The sequence below is a fragment of the Cervus canadensis genome, chromosome 22, assembly GCF_019320065.1.
Source record: "Cervus canadensis isolate Bull #8, Minnesota chromosome 22, ASM1932006v1, whole genome shotgun sequence".
NCBI classification, from domain to species: Eukaryota; Metazoa; Chordata; class Mammalia; order Artiodactyla; family Cervidae; genus Cervus; species Cervus canadensis.
In genome coordinates, this window is record NC_057407.1 from 38,194,666 (window position 1) to 38,217,507 (window position 22,842).

Here is a 22,842-nt window from a genome sequence, read left to right on the forward strand (position 1 = left end):
CTTGTTTTTCGCTAATTTGATTTGGTTCATTTAGAAGAAAATATGAGAACTGGCTGAAGAGTCTGAAGGACAGCAGTTTGTCTTCAAACCAAGGCGCACTTAACTCTACATTCACTGAAGGAGAGAACAGATTCACCAGCTTGTGCTTTCAGTGTAAAAATTGTCCACTTCAAAAATAAAATTGAGTCTAAAGCATCTACATGTTAGAAAATATCTAAAAATGGACATGGTTTCTTTATAGAAATACGCTCCCTCTTTGCCAGTTGTACTCACAAAGTGAATTAAAATTTTCATGGTGAACAGATTGTTTAAGGCTTAACAGATAGTGAATTCAGGATGTTCATTGGGTGGATAATTCTCCATTTGCCCCTAGATCTTTTCTCCACATTTCTAGACTCCGCTCTGAACCCCGGAAAGCTGATCCCAATGAACCATGTTTGTCACCCAAGTCCTCTTGCCCCCCTGACTTCTAGTTGGCCAGTAGGAGGCACCAGCTGGGAGTTTGAAGGTGGAAGAGGGAGAAAGGTCTCGATATTTATTCCTCCTGCTTTTTCATGACTTGGCCTGATTAGGGCTGCATCTGTATCCCTTTGTGACCTCGACCTCCCTCAAACAGCCCCTCTGCATGGTGCTAACTCTGAACCAAGCTCTGGTAACATCATTTTTCTTTTTTTGACTGTGTTGGGTCTTCGTTGCTACATGCAGGCTTTCTCTAGTTGCAGTGAGTAGGTGCTACTCTAGTTACCGTGCGAGGTCTTCTCTTTGCAATGACTTCTCTTGTTGCAGAGCACAGGCTCTAGTGTGTGCTTGGGATTCAGCTGATGTGGTGAACAGGTTTAGTTGCCCTGTGGCATACAGGATCTTCCAGACCAGGGTTGAACCCATGTCCCCTGCACTGGCAGGCAGATTCTTAACCAGTGGATCACCAGGGAAGTCCTCATAGCACCTTCAAGCCTGCAGGTGGTAATGGCTTCTCAAGTTGCTAGTCCCTGGGTACCTTGGCATCCCTGTTACTTCCTTGAACCCTGGCCACCTTGGTAAATAGTTGCTCAAAGTCTTTTTAAAAGTACCAGCTGGTTATTCCAGCTATATGACATTTTGGAAAGAGCAAATCTATGGAGACAGTGAAAAGATCAGTGATGGTCAGGGGTTAGGGGCAGGGGGATGGTTGAAAAAGCAAGAGCGCAGAGGATTTTTAGGATAGTGACAATACTGTGCATGATATAATAATGGATATGTATTACTATGTTGTTGCTGTTTAGTTGTTAAGTCACGTCCAACTCTTTGTGACCCTATGGGCTGCATCCCACCAGTCTCCTCTGTCCATGGTATTTCCCAGGCAAGAATTCTGGAGTGGGTTGCCATCTCCTTCTCCAGGGAATCTTCCCTACCCAGGGATCAAAACTGCATCTCCTACATTGGCAGGCAGATTTGTTACCACTGAGCCCTTAGGGAAGTCTGTGTGCCCCTATACGTTTGTTCAAACCTATAGAATGAACAACACAAACAGTGAACCCTTACATAAACTATGGCCTTTGGGTGATTATGATGTGGCAATTAATGTAGCTTCATCAAATGTAGCAAATGTAACAGTCTGGTGGGCGGGATGTTGTTCATGGGGGAGGTTGTAAGAGTGGGGACAGTGGGTATATGGAAATTTGTATCTTCTCCTCAATTTTGCTGTGCTGTAAAGAAAAAAATCAATTAGTTAAATTCCTAGCTGTATATACCCTTTCCATAACTATTGTATGGCTTTTGGTGTGTACACTAACGATGCCGTAATAAGAATGATGGCCCTAGAGGAGGAGATAGACCTGGCCAGCAAAAACAAGACAGCCAATGACTGTCCCAGACTGTAGATCTGAGTGCAGTGCAGAGACCCAGAACAATGGTGGCTTCAACAAGAGCCATGTATCTGTCTCACGTAAGACTCTATGCACTCGTCTTTCAAATGGAGGTGATGGTGGGGCTGCCTCCCTGAGTTGTTATGAGGATTCGTGGAGCTAATGTATGAGAACTTCATGACCAAGGAGGAAGTCCTGCTTTGAACTAAGCAGCACAGAGTTGATTGCTAGTAAGAGAAGTAGAATATTTCCTTCCCCATTTGCTGTTGTTTCCCATTAAAGAAAAAACAATTATATGAAACAGTACCAAAAGTAAGAAACTTTCCCATGATTAAAAATAGTCTTGGCACAGCGCTGTGCTAAGTCGCTTCCGTCATGTCCAGCTCTTTGGGATCCTATGGACTGTAGGCTGCCAGGCTTCTCTGTCCGTGGGGATTCTCCAGAGAGCAGCTAGTGTATAATAAACGTAGTTTTATTGTTATTGCCATTGTTACCCTCTGTCGTATCTCCCCATGTCTGCCTCGCCCCACTCCTTCTTTTGATTGTTATATGGAAAATGAAGCCCTTTATGATGTGCTAATCTAGCTTTTGATTTTATTGTGTTCCAACTCTCTTGGTAGTTAGTTTTGGAGGAAGGGAATCTTTGGTCAACCGAAGGAAGATAAGTGGCAGAAGGAAGGTGGTCAAACAGCAACTGACGACTTAGATCTGGCAAGTGTCCCACATTGGTGAACACTTGGTTAGAGGTTTTGTAGGACCTAGCATTTCCCTAAAGTTATTTTAAAATATCTATTGTCTATTTTATAGATTGCCAGTCCAGGTTCGATGCATGAGGCAGAATACTCAGGGCTGCTGCACTGGGGTGACCCTGAGGGATGGGATGGGGAGGGAGGTGGGAGGGAGGGTCAGGATGGGGAACACATGTACACCCATGACCGATTCATGTGACCGTATGGCAAAACCCACCACAATATTGTAAAGTAATTAGCCTCCAATTAAAATTAAAAAAAAAGAAAAAAAATGATAAAAAATCTATGGCCTATTTTAAATGATAAGCGCATTTAGCTCCTGCCAAGCTAAAACACGTCTGCCTCTTTCAGTGTGGTGCTAATGTGCGGTGGACACTGGAGCCGGGGGTTGAGCGGTGAATGCCAGTATGCGGGATGACATCGCCAGGCCCTTCAGGGTGGAATTCTGGTGAGACAAGGTAGATCCCCTGGATGCGGCCAGCCTGGTCACTTCCTCACCGTACCACCTAAACCATCTCCCCATCTGGGAAGCAGGACTAAGCCTAAACCTGAAATAACTGAGAAAACCAGGAGCTGAGATTTTATTTCCTGCCATGTGGCAGAGCAAGGGTTCAACAGAACCTTACTGCCAAGTGGGAGTAAAGTGACGTGAAAGTCGCTCAGTCGTGTTCAACTCTCTGTGACCCCGTGCAGTCCATGGAATTCTCCAGGCCAGGATACTGGGCTTCCCTGATGGCTCCGTGGCAAAGCACCCACCTGCCAATGCAGGAGGTGTGGGTTCAGTCCTTGGGTCAGGAAGATCCCCTGGAGAAGAAATGGCAACCCACTCCAGTATTTCTGCCTGGAGAATGTCATGGACAGAGGAGCCTGGTGGTACAGTCCATGGTGTTGCACAGTAGGACATCGTTGAGCAACTAAACAAAAACAATTGCCTAAATCGAGATATTTTAGAAAGAATTTCAGCATGAAAGAATTTCCCCCTGAGCTCTATACCAGTCAAAATTATGCCAAAAATGACAACTATTCTTATTTCTAATCCAAAGATTTTTGCTGTTCTTGAATGTCATACAAATGCAATTATAAATATATGAATATTTAATTTCCTTACATGACTTAGAGCATAGTTATTTGGGTTTAGATAATGTGCTTAGGAAATGTTTAATACATGCTTATGGCAGGGAGGAAGTGCTCTTACTCCTAGTGGCACAAATAAAGCTTCGTAAATATAAACTTGTATTTAAATCTGTGATTATATACTATATATTATAGTATATAATATATACACTATAGTAATATATTAGTAATATATAATAATATATTATTATAGTAATATTATAGTATTATAATAATATATAATATATTACTATAGTGTATATATTATATAGTTATATATATATTAGTATATTATATAGTATAATATATATAATATATAGTATATTATATAGTATGATATATTATATATGTAATATTATTTAATTATATATTATATAATATGATATATATTATATTATATACTATGTATTATATTTATCACTATAGTATATATATACTATAATATATTATAATAATCTCATAATTATTATAATATATATTATTATATGTATTACATACATATAATATACTATATAATATATACATATTATATTTATTATATATGTTAATTATATATGAATATATATATTTATGTATAACATATATAATTTGTATTATATATTATATATTAATTTATATTATATATTAATATATTCCAATTGTGTTATATATTATATACATATGTATGTGTATATATATACACATATATAATTTTATATAATATAAATATATTAATAATATATATTATAAATTAAATATATATATTTAGTATTACATATACATATTGTATATAATATAATATATAATCAATATATTATAAATATTATAAATTTAATATATTAACATATTATATATTAATGCAATTATATTATATTTTTTATATATATTATTGTAATATTATTTATTTATTATATAATATAGTATCATATATAATAATATATTTATATTATACTATTGTTATTATAAATATATTTATATTTTATTTTATATTTATTTAATAAATATTTAATTATATTATATATATATATATATTTATATTTATATTTTTATACATTTAATATATTAATATTATAATATATTATATTATAATATTGTTATGCAATTAAATAATTATATATTATATTAAAATTATATATGTATAGATATATAATTTTAATATAATATTAATATTTAATATTTATATATCAAATGTAAATATTATAAATACACATATAATATTTATAAATATATATTATATTAATATATATTTATAGTTTATAAATATATATTTATATAATATATATTATATAATTAATATAATATAATCATTATATAATTACATTAATCATTATAATATAATTATTACAATATATTATAGTATATACTATATAATATAATAATATATATTATTTATTATACATTGCATTAGTGTTATATATTACCAATGTATAAGTATTATAACTATATGTTTCTAACATAGTATATGTTATGTACATATATGCATGTTGATGTGTACGTAGGTGTTTGTGTCTGTATGCAGACATGAAAAGCTATACAGTAGTTTGTAATAGCACCCATTACACTGTATTTTATGAATCTGTCTAGTTGCCTCCTCTCCCAACAGTGGGGAGGCCCTTACGATCACAGTTGTTCTATTCATGGAGCACATAGTTAATCTTCAGTGAATGTAGAATCAATGAATAAACTACTCACTGTGTCCATATTCTTATTGTCTATTCTTATATGCAGAGTACATCATGAAAAATTCTAGACTGGATGAAGCACAAGCTGGAATCAAGATTGCCAGGAGAAATATCAATAACCTCAGATATGCAGATGACACCACCCTTATGGCAGAAAGCGAAGAACTAAAGAGCCTCTTGATGAAAATGAAAGAGGAGAGTGAAAAAGTTGGCTTAAAACTCAACATTCAGAAAACTAAGATCATGGCATCTGGTCCCATCACTTCATGGCAAATAGATGGGGAAACAGTGGAAACAGTGGCTGACTTTATTTTTTTGGGCTCCAAAATCACTGAAGATGGTGACTGCAGCCATGAAATTAGAAAATGATTGCTCCTTGGAAGGAAAGTTATGATCAACCTAGACAGCATATTAAAAAGCAGAGACATTACTTTGCCAACAAAAGTCCATCTAGTCAAGACTATGGTTTTTCCAGTAGTCATGTATGGATGTGAGAGTTGGACTAGCTTTCTTTGCTGAGTGCTGAAGAATTGATGCTTTTGAACTGTGGTGCTGGAGGAGACTCTTGAGAGTCCATTGGACTGCAAAGAGATCCATCCAGTCCATCCTAAAGGAGATTAGTCCTGAGTGTTCATTGGAAGGACTGATGTTGAAGCTGAAACTCCAATACTTTGGCCACCTGATGTGAAGAGCTGACTCATTTGAAAAGACCCTGATGCTGGGAAAGATTGAGGGCGGGAGGAGAAGGGGACGACAGAGGATGAGATGGTTGGATGGAATCACCAACTCAATGGACATGAGCTTGGGTAAACTCCGGGAGTTGGTGATGGACAGGGAGGTGTGGTGTGCTGCAGTTCATGGGGTCACAAAGAGTCTGAGTGACTGAACTGACTGACTGATCTTTATTTGGAGCATAGTACTTATTCCGAATAAAATCAATGAAGAAATTTCAAGGATAGTACATCTTTTTGCTTTAAAAAAAAAAAAGGGATTAGGATAGAGGAATGTTGCATGTGTTTGAGTTCAAATAAAAAAAAAAACCTTTTCCAAGATATGAAAAATAAGAGAAAAATCATATCACAGAAGGTTTTTAGAGCAGTGAATACTCTTATGAGGCTATCATGACAGATGTTTATTATTGTACATTTGTCCCAACCGAAAAAATGTGTGACATGAAAAGTGAACCTGAAGTCTATTTGGGTGATTATGTGTCTGTGTCAGTTCATCTTTTGGAACAAGCACACCACTCTGGAGTGGGGGAGATGCTGATAAATTGGGAGATCATGCAAGTGTGGGGACAGAGGGCATATGGGGAACCTCTGTACCTTTCTCTTAGTTTTGCTGTGGACTTAAAACTACTCTTGAAAAGTAAAAATTTTATTTTAAAAAAAGAGAAAATTTTTAAAAAAGAAATTATTTGTCTATCAGTGAATTTGTTCTGATCAGCAGTGTGGATTATGAGGGCAACTTTTCTAGACAACTCAGTTCTGTTTACATCTTCTCATCCTCAGCCAAGGTTAATAAGGGAAACAGAAGGGCCAACTCATTTGAATTTATTTAGACCAGCACTCTCCAAGCTTTCTTTCGTCTCCTACTTTATCAGCAGAAAACTTTGAGCACATGCTCCCAATATATGTATGTACATTTATTTATTTATAAATTATATATAGGCTACTCTGCTCACACAAATACCTCATAAAACATATACCTAAAATGGAATTTTAAAAGAATGAAACAAGGATAAAAGTATTTTATTTAATTTAGTATTAACACTAAAAAACTATTTCTTCTCTGTAGCTGATGTATTCATCTGGAGTGTAAGAAAAGAATCACCTTCTCTGTTTCTTATCATCTTGTGCTTATATTCTCAGTTTGTCTTCTATCAGTAGATTTGCTGCATGAATCTATTAAAAATATTAATTTGTTATGTGAAGGTTAATTTTATTAAAATTAAGGGAGAAAAATCTGTAAATCCATATAAGTGGGAACACAGTAAAATATGCTAGAGACAGATGTCTTAGCCAGGTTCTCCCCAAAGTAGAGCCTGGTATAAAGTCTTATTTGCAGCTAGTTTACTTGGGAATGTGGTCCCAGAGAACAGTGATGCAGGAAAAGGGAGTGAAACAGTAGGGAAACAGGTACAAGAATGTCTTGCCAGGCTGCCTCTCTGACTGCCCTGAGTAAGGCAGGTTGGTGCTTCAACTCATTGCAACCTTGTGGGGAGCATTACGGAGTTCATTTCACAGCTGTGTGCCCTCGGGACAAAACAGAAGACTTTAGCCATCAGCTCCTCTCCTGCATTGATGAAGAGTGGCTTTCTAGGCACACACACCCTTTTTTTTTTTTTCTGGATTATGCAGAGGAGGATCCCAAGGAGTTGGGAGAGAGATTGTCTTGGTCTCTGAAGGAGATATTTTATTAAATTATGCTTTGGCATCATGCTTATGGCTTGTGTTGAAGAAAATCATAAGAAACAGCTGAAAGTCATTCACTGCTATATTTGCTTTAGAGGTACTGTTGGAGGAATAGCCATCACATCAGCCAATTCGCCCTTTATGAAGACTTCTGAAGAAATCAATGCTCAGGCATCAATGCTAGAAATTCTGATTTTTTCCAGAACAACGGGTACACTGACTAGGGTGCGTGTATGTGTAAAATCAATCAAAATATATTTAAATCTTATATTCAGTGATCAAAATCAGTATCAAAACTGTTTTTCTTTCTGCTTTGGCCACATGAAAGTTTAGTACCTAATTTGCTGCCTACTTTTAAAAATTGGACAAGACCATAGAGCGTGCTTTATCTTATTATTGGGGCTTGATTTTCCAAACTCTGTATCTTAAAGCAAGAAAGAAAAGCTTGCACAATTGTACGTATTTTTTTTTTAAAGCAGCCTCAAGTATATTGGAGAAGGAAATGGCAGCCCACTCCAGTGTTCTTGCCTGGAGAATCCCGGGGACGGCGGAGCCTGGTGGGCTGCCGTCTATGGTGTCGCACAGGGTCAGATACGACTGAAGTGACTTAGCAGCAGCAGCAAGTATGTTTAGAGTTAGACTAGGTGCAATTTTATGTTTAAAAATGTTTATTTATTTATTTTTGACGGTGCTGAGTCTTGGTTGCTGAGCATGGGCTTTCTCTAGTTGCGGTAAGCAGGCCTATTTTGTAGTTGTGGTGTGCCGGCTTATCGCAACGTCTTCTCTTGTTGCAGAGCGTGGGCTTCAGCGCGCATGGGCTTCAGTAGTCGTGGCACGTGGGCTCACTAGCTGTGGGTCCCAGGCTGTAGAGCGCAGGCTCAATAGATGTGGTGCATGAGCTTAGTCGCTCCGCGGCATTTGGGATCTTCCCAGACCAGGGATCAAGCCGTAATCTCCTGCACTGACAGGTGGATTCTTTACCTCGGAGTGACCAGGGAAGCCCAGGCTAGGTGCCATGTTAAAAATAAAAACACCATTTAAATATCCTGAGATTCATACGATGTAAATAAATCATTCCAAATGATGGGTATTTTAACATTTACGATCACTAAAAAACTAGACCATGAACATTTACATCCTGCACTATTTTAAGTCTCTCAAACATGTTTTTTAACCTTGATTTTTAACCTTAACATTCCTTGATTCCTTTCCCTGTTCCAAACAGTTGGAAAATAAGACATAGCAGAGAGACAAATGGAGATAAAGCTGTTGTCTCTATTATTGACAGAAGTGATTGTCGACCATGGCTTCAGATCTGTGTCCCAAAGGGCTTGCTAACACTCCACTGGAACTAACAGATTTTCCCAGCCAGGCTGTGATACGGAAGGACTCCAGGTCTTCCCATGAGACCAGAGCCTGCTGAGCAGTGCACTGCCCAGTGAAGGGTAGGCTGCCCCGTACACCCTTTCCGGGCTGGCACGTGCCCAGGCCTGATCCCACCATGGCCTGAGCTACCCTCCTCATTCCTTCTCCCAGAGCCACCAGTTAAGAGAAGTCACTGCTCCCCCAGGGCAGGGAAGGAGGTGGGCAGAGAGGCCAGAGTGTCACCCTAGCGGGGTGTTACTGAAGGGTTACCATCGCCGTGTCGGGTAGGGCAGTTTCTGGATGAAGGGCCCTGCACATGGTACCATCTTTAGCATCCTTGACTTGTGACTCAGCTCTTTAACAGTCAAAACACTGCCCGTGCATTTCTAGATGCACCTCTTTACCTCTCAGAGTTGAGAACCTTGCTTGAGAGGAAGCTCCTCCATGGACACAGGAGGCCTGTGTGTGACTGTGAAGCGGAGTGAGTGAGAGGGGTCAGGTGTCTTGTTTATGTTAATCCCTTTGTTGTCATTTACTTTCTATTAGCCATAAATTTTTTAACTAATCCCTTAGAATGATAGTGAGCAAGTTGGTGTCATTCTGGCCTTACCTGGTGTCCCCGAGAAATGTTCAGTGTAGCACAGTGAGGCAGCCAGCCTTCAGATTTGCTTCAGCGGCTTCTCACCCCTCCAGCGGGTAGTTTCTATATGTGATCTCCGGAATCGTTATATGGGAACCTTGGTGGCTTGACTTCTGACCAAAAATTCCCGCAAAGCTAACGCAGAAGAGGACAGGCATGGAAGATACCAAGCGAAAGCGTGGAGAGGAAGTTGGGGAGGCTTTTGCCTCTCCCACCAGAGCCACCCTAAACAAACAAAAAAATAAAAGCAAATACGTCCCCTGAGTCATCCAGCAAAATTCTATTAGCTATCTACTTTACATATGGTGGTGTATACGCTTCCATTCTACTCTCTCCATTCATCTCACCCACTTCTTCCTCCCTCCATAATTCTGTTCTCTATGTCTGCACCTTCATTGCTGCCCTGCAAATAGGTTCAAAGAAAAAAATAAATAAATTTAATATCTGCTCCATCATGGTCCTAATTTTATCCATCCAAAGGAACTAAAAAGTTCGCATTTTTAAACTTCCATTCTTGTCTTGAATCCATCACTCACTCTCAGAGATGATGATTTTTAATTATTTTAAAATTATACAGATAGTTAGGGACTTACCTGATGGCTCAGTGGGTAAAAAACCCTCCTGCCAATGCAGGAGACACAGGAGATGTGGGTTTGATCCCTAGGTCAGGAAGATCCCCTGGAGGAGGGCATGGCAACCCACTCCAGTATGCTTGCCTGGAGAATCCCATGGACAGAGGAGCCTGGTGGGCTACAGTCTAAAGGGTCGCAGAGTTGGACCCGACTGAGTGACTAACACTTTCACTTTTTTTCACAGGTAGTTAATATTTATTTCAAATACTGTTGCATATTCCTGTCTTATTTTATCGACTATAGATAGTATCTGTTGTCTTCAGGCCATGAGTTATGAAGAACTCAGTGCATTTTCTCTACTACCTTTATATCCGCAACTCTTCCTTCCCCCTCTAGGTGTTATCTTTAATTTTTATAATGGTGATCTTCGTGACCTAAAATAATATTATCAAACATCAGTTTATTTTTGAAATGTAGACATTTGTCTATTGACACTCGCTAGTGACAGAAATGGAAGTCAGCTCACAAACATCTCCATCGAACTCTCACCTCCACACGCTTTCAAATTTTTTTCTTCTTTTTTCCTGGCAAGATGATAATTCTTTTCTTATCCATCTCAAGATTGAGTCTAAATTTCAAGTTTAATTCAACTATTATAATATTTTCATTAAGTAATCACTAGCTGGGCTGTGCTTAGTCGTTCAGTCAAGTCCGGCTCTTTGTGACCCCATGGACTGTAACCTGCCAGCCTTCTCGTGTCCGGGGGGATTCTCCAGGCAAGGATACTGGAGTGGGTTATCATGCCCTCCTCTGGGGGATCTTCCTAACCCAGGGATAGAACCCAGGCCTCCCGCATTGCAGTCAGATTCTTTACCATCTGAGCCAGCAGGGAAGCCCAAAGAGCTAAATTAATCTGATTGAATCCATAGAGAAGAAAACATAATCTCGTGTCCTTAAACTTCAGCTACCTGGCGGGAGATGCCTTGACCATCAGTGTTCAAGGGTACCTCTCTTCCTTGCTTTTGAACTTTCCTCTCTTCTTCTGGATCATACTTAACCACACTGCTGCTTTTTTGTCTTACTCTATGTTCTTGCTTGAATTTTTTTCTTTTCCTCGTTTTGCTAAACTGTCTCCTTTTAAACTACTGTGTTGTTCTGAACTTCTGTTTATTTTATTTCAGGATAATCATAAACGTGTCCTGTAAGCACGTGAGTGCTTTTCATTTCTCCAGGAGGTCACTGTGGCATAGGTAAACTATAGGTGATGCACATTCCTATTTTGTTGGCTGAATTTTTACCCTGTAATTTTCCATCAGAGATTGGAATATGAATTTGTTAGAATGCCCTCCTTATGGCTAGCATCGAAAATCCTCACGTTCTGATTTAAAAATATAAAACAGACCATTTGCAACTTTGGAAGCTGTTGATGGTATGGAGTTACTTACAACAAAGTCCATCCTGTCATCATGTGCTATTGGCTGAGAACTCCAGCTCTGAAACTTTTGTTCATGACCCTTTATTCTCAGGCTCAGCTGACAGCATTGAAGATTCCTGAGAATCGTATTTGTGTATCAGCCCTCCCATCTCTCCCTCTTTTTACACCCAATCATTAAAACTGGTGAATTTTATCTCTTGATTTTTTTTTTCCTTTGTAGATACCTTTATGGAGGCATAGTTCATGTGGAGGAAAATGCCCAAATCTTAAGTGTACAAATCTCAGGACGAACAACATTCATTTACTCTGGAAAGTTCTCCTCTGCTCTTCTTTAGTCAGCTATTCCCTCTCCTCCAAGGTAACCCCTATTCTGACTTCTAGCACCATAGTTTATTTTGACCTCTTCTAGAAAGAACTTAAATGGAACTGGACCTTTGGCGTCCTTTGTGACTGATTTCTTTGGCTCAACACAATGTTTTTGAGATTTATCCATGTTGTTGTGGGTATCTGTAGTTGGTTCTTTTCTACAGATGAATTTCATTTCATGAATATACCAAAAATCTTTTTTTTCCCCATTCTTTTGTTGATGGGCATTTGGATTTTTCCTTAATTTCGGCTATTATGAAAAAAGCTACTATGGGCAGTTGTGTTTAAGTCTTGACATGCGCTTATGCTTCTGTTTCTCTCATTTATACACCTAGGAATGCCTTTTGCTGGGTTTATAGAGAACTTTACAGAAAGGTGCCAAATTGTTTTGCCATAGTGGTGGCAGCATTTTATACTCTCACCAACAATGTATGTGTTCCTAGTTGCTCCACATGTGTTTGACACATTGTTTTTTTTACTTGACAGTTTTTTTTAAAAATTTTTTTTTATTTTAGCCTTTCTGGTGTATGTATAGTAGTATCTCATTATAGTTAAATATTTCTTTTAGAATTTTATTTTTCAATTGAGAGTATATGTATCCTAGCATGTATGAATATGTCTGCATGTGATTCATGTTGGCTGTATAGAGAAATCTAGGATCAAAAAAAAAAATCCATTCAAAACTAGAAAACATGATGTCACTGACTTTTCGAATCATGTTTGCTGAGAAGTTCATTGACAGTAATGGGTCTCTGCGTTGTAGATAAACAGTACTGGTGCAAAGAATATGAGTATTTCTTGAAGGATTTTTTCCTTTTATCTCAGAAATCTGAAGTTTCAATTGTGTGTTTCTATTCATGAACTTTTTATTTATTCCATTTAGCACTCAGGGACTTTTTAGATTCTCAGATGGTGCCATCTTTTTTTATCTTGACATTTTCCTCTTTTAGGGAGATCACTTTCTCCTCTTTGTTGTGGCTGCGTCTCTTTCTGATAGTCCTAGTACACAACAGTTGTGACCTAGTGGACTTATCTTCTATGTTCTTTAACTGTTTAATCTTTTACATAACCTCCTCCATTATCAACATCACTAACCAGAATGATACTTTAAAAGCAAAAACCAGAGTGACCGTACACTGACTCATCATAATCGCCCACAGTCCATAGTTTACGTTATTGTTCACTCCTGGTGTTATATATTCTGTGGGTTTGAACAAACCCATAAAGGTATGTATCCATCATTACAACATCATACAGAGTTATTTTCACTGCTCTAAAAATCCTCTGTGCTCTGTCTATTCATCCCTCTCCCCCTTCCCTCAACCCCTGGTGACCACTGATCTTTTTACTGTCTCCACAGTATTCTGTCTCTGCAGAATGTCATATGGTTGAAATCACACAGTATGTAACCTTTTCAGATTGCCTTTTTTTTCACTTAGGAATATGCATTTAAGTTTCCTCCATGTCTTTTCATGGCTTGACAGCTCATTTATTTTTAGTGCTGAATAATAATCCATTGTCTTGATTTATCACAGCCTATTTACCCGTTCACTTACTGAAGGACATCTTGGTTGCTTCTAAGTTTTGGCAACTGTGAATAAAGCTCCTATATACATCTGTATGGAAGCTATTGTGTAGACATAAGCTTTTAACTCCTTTGAGTAGATACAATCTTTAAAGAAATAGATTTTCCACCTCTTGTTTTGCTCTACACTGTAGGGGATTTTTTTCAAGATTAACTTCCAGGTTGCTGTCTTGGACCTCACTTTATCTGTTCTATTATTCAGTCCGTCCATTCAATAATTAATTTTGGTCAGATTCTTTTATTCTGTTTATGTCTTTCTCATATCAGCCTATATTATTTTATGGATGTAAAATATTCTCAAACAATTTCAATGGTCTTAATTAGTTCTTATTTAAAAATTAAATCTGTGTTTGCTGAATGTTTTTTCTTCCTTCTTGGGTCAGTTGTGTTTGCTCCTCTTAATCCTTCTCTTCACTGTTTTTTGTTTTTCTTAATCATCTGGTGTACTTAGTCTAAACACAATTTGTGGCAGCTTATGTTTTCCAAAGATAAGTACGTAAAAATATTCCATCTCTATATACTTCTTAAAATGTGATGCTGACACTGTTCCATCAAGAAGCGAAGTGTGTATTCTTTCCCTTGAGTTGGAGACGGTCTGTCTGCAGTGGATGTGATGCTATAGGACTTCCAGAGCTAAGCCACAGGGTCAGTTCAGTATCTACCTGGCTCTTTCTTAAGACATGTCCCTTTGGAGCCCTGAGCTGCCATGTAAGAAGCTGAGCTGCCCGGAAGCCACCACCTCTGTAGACACCACACAGAGACAGCAAGCAGCCCCTGTGGTCCAGGCCCAGCATTTGAACTGCTCCAGTGCTGGGAGCAGCAGACACAGCTGTCCCCACTGAATTCTGTCTGCCTCAATTGCAGATTCGTAAGCAAAATAATTGTCGTTATTGTTTTAAGTTTTTCGCCATTTGCAGCCCAACGATAGATGACCACAACACTGCTCTTCACCCCATGATGGCCTCCCAGCTGTTCTACCCTATGGATTCCCACCTTCAAGCTTCTCTTGTCCTTGGGAAGGATTACTCTTTATTTGTCTGCTTTCTCTCTTCTATTTTCTCCCTTCACCAAATTCCACTTTGCTTCTATCTTTTAGAATACCTCCCTTCCCCAATTTTAGCTCTGGTTCTGGTTCTTCTACTTTGTTTTTCCTCATAGTTATGGTTTCAGTAGCATATAAAAAAGTAACTCATTTATCTTCTCAGCAGGTCTTGGGAGGCTAAATTCTGTCCTCAGTTGACCAGAAGCCTTGAAAAAGTAATGCACACACACACACACACACAAACACATTTTCAAAATGGAACAAAAATTCTGAGTGGAAATAATCTGACAAAGAAAAAATTTTGGTCAGTCACACACAATGAATTTTTAAGTTCTGGAGAAGTGAATGTTCAACATGATGGAAAGCAAAGTTATGGTATGAAAAACCTCCTTTATTTTGGTAAGAACATAGCACATGATCTATCCTCTTAACAAATTTTAAGTGTGCAGTACATTATTGTTGACTGTTGGAACAATGTTGTAGCACAGATCTCTTCTTACTTAACTAATCCTTCTTTCCTAACTGAAACTTTATGCCTCCCCATGTCTCCCTCCTCCCGGCCCTTGGTAACTACTGTTTCAGTCATGGATTTTAAGAATTTGTTTCAGAAACCTCACAGAAGTGTAATCATGCAATACTTGTCTTTCTGTGACTGGCTCTTTCACTTGGTATAATATCCTCCAGGCCCACTGTGTTGTCACATAGAGCATAATTTTTTTCTTTTTAAAGGCTGAATAATATTCCACTGTGTATATATACCACATGCCCCCAGTCAGAACCCACGGAGAACCCTAGGACCAGAACACATGGAGAAATTGAGAGTTTTCCACAAACCTTCAAGAACCTGCTTGCCTTTATCTCCTCTGAGGAAAATATTCCTATGAGGGGCTTTCTTCCAAGAGTTGTCATACAATCTGAAAAATGAACTCACATCTCAGGCCATGTCTCATTGGATCAGAAACGGCGCCCAAACTCTCTGAACATGAGAAACTCCACCCTCTAAGGCTGTGTGGGGCATGAAATTCTTCATTCCACTCTGCATGGTGAAGAGCTGTCCAATCTCTGTGGGAAATATATATTCTAAATGAACAAACATAAAGATGGGTACTTGACTTGGGCTGTCTCCTGTGCCTCATTGATCACAGAAGCAACTGGAGATAGAGAGATTGCGTGGCTGGAGAAAGGGACCATGCTAGCCCAATAGTAACATCCCAGCTTGGGACTTCCCTGGTGGTCCATTGTTTAAGACTCTGTGCTTTCATCCCCTTGCAGGGCATGAATTCCATTTCTAGTCAGGGAACTAAGACCCTACATGTTGCAGTGCACAGCCAAAAACAAAACAAACAAACAAAAAAACTCCAAACCCTCCAAACTCCAAAGGAATCTCTGGGCATGTTTGCCGTGGACAAGTTACAGGAAATAGACTAATAGGGTGAATGTGACCACAAAGTTAGAGTTTAGCATTTAGTTCTAGGTCGAGCCTTAGGGCTTGGGAGAGGGCAGCACACCTGATGTTGCTTTGCAAAACACAAAGTGGAGACGAAGTCCTTGTTGAGGACCGAAGTGGGTTTTGTTTCCATGTGATCGTCTGCCTCAGAGCTATTTTATGGGAAGCATTGTGTTTAAAATACAAAAATCTGTGTATCACTGGATACCTGATTAACTAGACTCTGGGAGGAGTGGGGAGAAGGATGGAGCCCAGGAAATCTGCGTGTTCAGCTTCCTGGGATATTCCTTCTGCACACTGAAGTCTGAGAACTTGTACATGGATTCAATCCCTGGGTTGGAAAGATCCTCTGTGGAAGGAAATGGCAACCACTCCAGTATTCTTGCCTGAAAATTCCATGGACACAGGAGGCTGGTGAGCTATAGTCCATGGATTCGTAAAGAGTCAGACATGCTGAGCACAAAATACAGGTAGCTTTCTTCAAGGGTGTATGTGTGTGTATGTGTGTGTGTGTGTGTATGTGTGTGTGTGTGTGTGTGTGTGTGTGTGTGTGTATATGGGGGGATATATGCACAACCTGTGTGTCAAGGGTTTGGTGGTGGTCATTCTGAGAAAAGGTGGGACCAATATCATTACCCAGAAAAGACAGTGAAGTTAGCATTTTATTAGGTTGACCAAAAGTTCAAATGACTCTCTGAGAAGTTCCCTTCGGGAATAAGGAGGAAGCTAGTGATGTCATTTCCACCAGATTGCAGAGCCCTCACAGAGGTAGCCCCTTTGAGGAAAGGTGATCTCATGGGAGGATGTCTGTAAGAACTGCATTCAAATATTGTAGAGTGCAGTGAACAGCTCCTTGGGTCATGGAAAGGAACACACATAATCTACGTTTCTTCAAGGAAGTGCTGTCTAGGGCATGAAGTGGGGCAAGCAAAAATCCACTTCTGCTGTCACCAGCCCCACTTGACAGACAGGCCATCAGTGGGGCTAGGGACTGTATGGGTGGTTGACATATTGAAATACTTCTGTAATGGTGGTTCCCGTAGCCACTGCTTCAATCCCCTGTCCCCTCCAGTGTCCTCTCGATCCTGACAACTCTGCCCTGGCTGCCCCCCTCACCTCCAGTATCGATGATCTAAAGAACAAAGGTTAAATTCAGGAATGATGGGGGTCCCAGCACCTGCCCTGGCACTGCAGCTTGCTTGTCTTCTGATGGGTTGGTGCCATGCTACCCAGATGGTTCATTATTTTGGGTCACATTTGTAGTGGGTGATGAATTTCTGACAATGACATCAAGTGATAGCTTGGAACATTTGCAGCTCTGGTCAACTCTGGAGTGAGGATGCTTCCTGCTGGAAGTTGAGCAGACCCCCTTCTTGGATTCTAACGTCCCCTCTAGAATCTTGCATGCCAAGGCCAAGAGAGCACCCCCAACAGACAGATACCAGACTCCCTTCTAAACTTGATATATAGGCCTGTGAACAGCTCCTAATTCTATTTTAAAAATAAAGACAGAGTCACTGCAAACCCCAGGGTCAGGAAGCAATTCATACAGGTTAAAGAAGCATAAGGAATTATTGCTTTTATTAAATTATCATGTATGTCACAGAAAGGTTACTGAAAACAGATCATCAGCCTGTGGTTTTCATGGCCCATTGGAAGTTCAGACCAGCAGAGCAAACATTCCAAGAGGGTTTTCTTTTTTCTGTTTTGTTCACTGAGATCCCATCGCCTAGGGCCTAGGACAGTGCCTGGCACACAATAGGTGCCCATCAAATGTTTTTTGAATGACACTACAATTTCAAAGGATACTCTGTTGTTTTGTTTCAGCAAAGGTAAGAATAAATAAGCAGGAGATAACAAATCTATTTTCTAGATGGAAATATGAGAATTTAGAATCCCTACCACTGTAACTGTGGAATCCTCTATGAGAACTTAAACATCCATGGCTTTGACTTGCAACCTCTGCTTTTGAGGCCAACTGCAATTTACTATATAGAGTAGTACTCTATATGTGTGCTCAACTGCTCAGGCGTGTCTTACTCTTTGTGACCCCATGGACTGTAGCCCACCATGCTTCTCTGTCCATGGGATTTCCCAGACAAGAATACTGGAGTGGGTTGTCATTTCCTTCTCCAGGGGATCTTCCCAATCTAGGGATCAAACCCGTTTCTCTTGCGTCTCCTGCATTGGCAGGTGGAGTCTTTACCACCTGGCTACCTGGGAAATCCTGTGGTACCCTAAAGACTTGACAAAAACAAAAACAAAATAGGGATGTCCTCATTATTCCAGATGTGTACTTGAGCTCTGTGAGAGAGGCTCTCAGTAAAGGCTCACTCAGTGATGGGCTCTGGGCAGATCTAGACTCAGGAACCGAGCTCGAGAGGCCAGAGGGATTGATGGATGAGATGAAAGACTATTTTTTAATTAATTTATTTTTTAGTTGAAGGATAATTGCTTTACAGGATTTCGTTGTTTTCTGTCAAACATCAACATGAGTCAGCTATAGGTTTATAGACTTTTAAATTTTTATTTATTTTAAATTATTTTTTAAACTAAAGTATAGTTGATTGACAATGTTGTTAGTTTCAGGTATGCAGCAAAGTTTTATACACACACACACACACACACACACACACATATTATTTTTCATATTCTTTTCCCTTATAGCTTATCACAAAATACTGAGTATCGTTCCCCACACTATACAACAGGTCTTTGTTGGTTATCTATTTTATATACAGTAGTGTGTGTGTGAATCCCGACTTCCTGATTCATCCCTCTCCCCTTCCCTCTTTGGTAACCATAAGTTCGTTTTCTATGTCTATGGGTCTGTTTCTGTTTGGGGATGAGGTGACAGTTTTTTTTTTTCTTTGATTTTATTAATTTTATTACTTGGCTTCTCTGGATCTGAGTTTCACCACATGAGATCTTTCAGTTAAGGCATGTGGAATATAGTTCCCTGACCAGGGATCAAACCTGGGCCCTCCACATTGTAAGCATGAAATCTTAACCACCGAACCACGAAGGAAGTCCCTGAGGTGAAAGCCTTTGGACTCGATCTCCTGTTGTCAGATTTCTTCTTTGCATTTCACCTGTTTTGCATTTTCTGTTTGCTTTTCTGAGCCTCATTAGAAAGTAGCTTAAACATTAGTTAGCAGCTATCTATTAATTCCCTCCTGTTACTGAGCCCACAAAATCAAGCCCTCAAAGCAAAATACCCAGAGAGAACTGGCAAGCCCTGTCAATTCAATAGATTTTAGTTGCATTAGGATGATTGCATTAAATGAAAACAAATAAACACACACATACACACACTCTTCTCTAATAGTGGTACACCTGACCATTAACTAGGAATGCTAATCAGGATATTAACAGTTGTAATTTCTTGAGTGCTGACTATGTACCAGGCAGGTATATCACATCCATAAGTGAACGGTCATGTTGGTGAAAACATGGAAACTGAGGTTTAGAGAGATTATCTTGTTCAGTGAAATTAAGCCAAATTACAAGGTTACTTATAGGTTTTAAGTATAATATGCTTTTGTGAAAGTAGCCAAATTATAAGGCTACTTCTGGTTTAAAGGTGCCTCTAATGTGTTTAGTGAAAAAAGGCAGATTTCACAAAAGCATATTATACTTAATTTCATTAACAGAAATTGTACATAAACACATACACATGCACTCACATATCTTCATAAACACATGAGAAAAATCAGCAGAAATTTGCCCAAACTGAACGCAAATTACCCACCTTCCCTATGCCTTGGTTTTTACATCTGTAAAGCAGGTGTAGTAACAGTATCCATCACACGGAAAGGTCATACTGATTAATGAAGCAGTCTATATAAAGCATTTAACACAGTGCCTGACACATAAGTGAGTCCTTGATCCGTTTTTGCCATTATTATTTTTACTATCACTACTATTACTAAAGAGAACTCAGTTCAGTTCAGTCGCTCAGTCGTGTCTGCCTCTTTCCGACCCCACGGACTGCAGCACTCCTGGCCTCCCTGTCTATCGCGGAGTTTACTCAAACTCATGTCCATTGAGTCGGTGAAACTCACCGAACTGCCAACAGCGATTACCACTGCTGAGAGGGAGTGAACCTGAGGGTGCAAGGGGGCGAAGGTGATTCACAGACCAATCAAAGGCTGCTTCTAATTTATGCTTGTGTGTGTGTGTGTGTGTGTGTGTGTGTGTGTGTTAGTGGCTCAGTTGTGTCCGACTCTTTGCGACCCCATGGACTGCAGCCCACCAGGCTCCTCTGTCCGTGGAATTCTCCAGGCCAGAATACTGGAGTGGGTAGCCTATTCCTTCTCCAGGGGACCTTCCGGACTCAGGAGTGAAACCGGGGTCTCCTGCATTGCAGGCTGATTTTTTACCAACTGAGCTACCAGGGAAGTCCTATATAATTTACATTATATATAATATAAATTATTTTATAAAAAGTACCGCTCATGTCAAAATGTATTTCCCCAAGAGCTTTTATCTTCCCTCACAAACATCCCCTACAATAATAATGAACTCTTAAAAAAAAAAATCTGAAAGGTCTATTCAAGTGTTTCTGTTCCACAGCATATTTTTGGCTCAGAGCAGTGTGTGGAACCCCAAGTCATTAACAAAGTTTTCCTTGGCTACCTAGAATCAGTCTTCCCCCAGTACATCCGCAGGGCAGGCCACCTGCCTGAGTCTGGTCAACGCCGGGGGTGTTTTGGACTAACGCGTCTATTCTGAAAGCTTCCAGGCCGCCTTTGAACTTGGCTTGACAGCCGATGAAACTCTCCCGGAGCATCCCAGAAGATCCCGCGGCGCTTGGGAGCCGTGTTCGTCTCTAGCTGCCAGAAGGAGCCCTGCAGTGCGCGCGGCAGCCGCCAGCTGGAGCTCAAAGGCAGCGGCGCGGCTCGGAGGCCGCGGGGAGCCTCGCGGTGGGGGCGCCTCCGCTCCCGCCGCCCGGCTTCCTGCGCGCACCCCGCCTGCGGGGACCAAGGGCATCCTTTCCAAAGCTGGACGGAGGTTCACTTACATCTCCCTTTTCTACGCCTGTCTATTCCATTATCACAGGTTGTTTTAGCGGTTTAATACGACCGAACTGGAACGTTGTCAAAGGAGAGAGGTCCGAATGTGGAGAGGACTGGAAGCTGGCCATTACTTCATTCACTGGCAAACATTTACAGTTTCCCCTGCTAGGTCTCAGGGAAGATTGGATCTTGCCTGGTAGCTCAATCGGCAAAGAATCTGCCTGCACTGCCAGGGACACCGGTTCGATCCCTGGGTTGGGAAGATCCCCTGGAGAAGGAAATGGCAAACCACTCCAGTATTCATGCCTGGTAAATCCCATGGACAGAGGAGCCTGGCGGGCTACAGTCCACGGGGTCACAAAGAGTCAGACACGACTTTGGGACTAAACCACCCATCAAGTGTCAGACCTGAAGCCAGGGACTGGGAATGCCAAGTAAGGCCAAACCCACCTTCCCAGACAGTCCTAATAATAATAGGGTTAAAGATGGTTTCGATGAAACCGTTTGGTTCCGCTTTTGGCTGAAGCACCAAAAACAAAATTCATGTCACTTATCAATGAGATATGTGTGAGATCGCCCTGCAGGACTGCAAAAAGGGATGGCTTGGAGGTGCTGAACTCTTCACCCCTACTGAGGGTAGGAAAGGGACCCAGAGAGGGAAACTGAAGGAAAAAGTATTCAGAGACAGAGCTGTTGATGAGTTGAGTCTCCTCCCAAGTTTACATCCAGGGAGGAGGCATGTGAGGCTAACTCTCTTAACTTAAAACTGAGGGAAACGGGCTTTAAAGGGACCATTTAGAGAGGCCACCTGGGAAATCTAAAACATGTGGCCCTGGGTTGGCTAGCTGTTCTGACTGAAGAGGAAAATATGTTACCACGCTGGGGATGATCTTACCCCCAAAGTCTGTGAAGGCAAAGTACAGTGAGTGTTCCCAGGGGAGCGGATGTGGATCCCCAGTGGAGAGAACTGAGCTGGCGCTGCCTTAGGTCTTGTCCGTGGAGACCTCCTGGTGGAGTGAGGAGATCTCAGCAAAAAAAAGGATAAGACTCCTGGGTGCTCTGATTCTAAAGGAAGGAATCCTTAAGGCACCTGCTAACACAGAGATGCATTTGCCTGAATCCAGTGAACTGCAAATAAGGTACTTCCAGTGTACCACGAGGGACACCATCAGCCTGAAACACCCCCACGCCCGGAGAAGGCCGGAATCCGCCATGGCCGTGTCAGTCAAGTCAGCAGTTTCTGGTCCCCACGCCTGGCTCCCTGCCTCCACTGGGTCTGTGCTTCATGGGTAGGGTGACTATAGACCCCAGGTTGACCAGGGTGGTTCTGATTTACTTTCGAAGTTCTGGCATAATTATTAACAGCACCCCCTTTCACTCTCAAAAGGGTCCCATTTGGATGAGAAATTTCATGTTCATCCTATTGATGGGAGGTAGCCCCTTAGGCAGGTCTAACCTCCAATGCCTCAGACTGTAACCTTATTTGGAAATGAGGTAATCAAGTTAAGGTGAGGTTATTAAGGTGGCCCTCTATGACTGGTGTCCTTATAAAAGGAGGGAATTTGGACACAGAGTCAGGCATGCGCCCGGG